This window comes from Asparagus officinalis, chromosome 5 (assembly GCF_001876935.1).
Source record: "Asparagus officinalis chromosome 5, Aspof.V1, whole genome shotgun sequence".
Taxonomy (NCBI): Eukaryota; Viridiplantae; Streptophyta; class Magnoliopsida; order Asparagales; family Asparagaceae; genus Asparagus; species Asparagus officinalis.
The window spans coordinates 95,311,997-95,314,231 of NC_033798.1; positions in this window are offsets into that span (position 1 = coordinate 95,311,997).

A 2,235-nucleotide genomic window follows, 5' to 3' on the forward strand; every position below is an offset into this window, starting at 1 on the left:
GACAGGGTGAAGGGGAAATTGAAGCTTACACAGAAGAGCTACTTGCAGAAGATGTTGAAGAAATTCAGCTTTGATGGCAATGCAAAAGCAGTTAGCACACCATTGGCTCCCCACTTCAAGCTTTCAGCGTTGATGTCACCTGTTTCAGTTGAGGACAGAGATTATATGTCGAAGGTCCCATATGCTAGTGCAGTAGGTAGCTTGATGTATGCGATGGTGTGTACGAGGCCAGATTTGTCACAGGCCGTGAGCATGGTATCGAGATACATGCATGACCCCGGGAAGGGTCACTGGGAGGCCGTGAAGTGGATTCTACGGTATGTTCGAGGCACCGTGGATGTTGGTTTAGTATTTCAGAAGGATGAGAAGGATGGGCAGGCTTGTATTGGATATGTGGATTCAGACTATGCTGGAGATCTTGACAAACGCCGGTCTACGTCAGGTTATGCTTTTACATTGGCAGGTGCACCTGTATGTTGGCGTTGCACGCTTCAGTCCACAGTGGCTCTCTCTACTACAGAGGCAGAGTATATGGCAGTTACTGAAGCTATTAAGGAGGCTTTATGGTTGCGTGGATTATTGGAGGACTTGGGGATTGCTCAGGAGACTATTCGGATATATTGTGATAGTATGTCGGCTATCTATTTGGCGAAGAACCAGGTTTATCATGCGCGCACGAAGCACATCGACGTCAGATTCCACTTTGTACGGGACGTCTTGGATGATGGAGATGTCATATTGGAGAAGGTCCACACAAATGACAACCCTGCAGATATGTTGACCAAAGTTGTTTCAGGAGTGAAATTTGGTCATTGTTTGAAGCTTTTGAACATCCTTCAGTGCTGAGGCCTTTGGAGGCCATTATTATGAACTACGTTCGGCTTGATTCCTTGGGCAAGAGGATACGTAGGCAGTCTTTAGATGCAGCCGGTTTGATCAGTTGATCAAGATGGGGGGAGATCGCGTTTCAGCTCGAGTATTGTTCCTGGACTTGTTGAGGAACTATTGGATGATTTGGTGTCGGCTCAGTTTTTTGGTGGAAACATTCGCCGAGGTGGAGAATTGAAGAAATTACAGAAACTCAGAAGAATCAGGAAAACCAAAGGAGGTCGGTCGACCGGCCCGGTCGACCGCAGATGTTTCGGTCGACCGGTGCGGACGACCGACGGCTCTCTGGATTTTTGGGGCTTCTGCTGGATGGTGATCGGTCGACCGGGCCGGTCGACCGGAATTGATCGCGGTCGACCGGTCCGGTCGACCGACGCTGTTTTGGACTGGGCTTTCAGGTTTTCGACCCGATTCGTTTTGTAAGTTCTATATATACCTAAACCTGTTTGTTTAGGGTAGAGGTTGGACGAATTTGAGCAGCCAAAGAGAGAGAATCATTGCATCCAATTGTGAGAGAGCTTTGAGAGATCTAGAGCTTTGTTTTAGGGTTTGGTCTGAGAGATTTGTAACCCTATTTGTATTCTCTTGATTTCTAGTAGAAAGAACTCCCCCCTCCTTGCCCCGTGGACGTAGGCAACTTGCCGAACCACGTAAATTTTTGTTCTTGCTGTGATTGTGGTTTGCATATTATTTGTGGTTTAGTTCAAGTTAGTGTTCGTGTTGCCCTAGAAAGCTTCCGCCGCGCACAACATTATTTTCAAACATCCCGACAACATTTACACAAATAACGAGATATCCTAAGAATTTTAGAGAATGTCAATAATTCAAATCTCCCCTTTAGACGTTATTTATTTCTTACTTCTCAAATTCCACCAAGCGGCAACCTTTAAAAGTACAGTGGTACTCTGCAATCAAGATTGCCAGTTTTCTGTTGTCCTTTGCTCATCAACATCTGTTGTATTATCTTTATCAGACTACAGTTACTGATGCAGCGAATGATGCTGGCAGTGAGATCTCAACAGTGAGAACTAAGAAGGCTTGCCTTCTACATAAAGTACAGTTTGGTAACTTGAGCATCCACTGTTACGTACTGCCTTCTCTCATTCTCTGATTACTTCTCAAGAATCACAAGCAAAACAATGCGAAGAAAAAAAATTTACGCAGTCCTCCAACATTTAAAGGGACCATAATTCCAAAATAAAACATTCTGCAAGATATAACACAACCCCTGAAGGATGAAATCTCAATTGATTTTTTAACACTACATGTACTGTAAGCTTACAATACCCGTTTACTCCTTTCTTAACCTGAAAGATGAGAGGAAAGTTGTCCTTCTGAACCCTTCAA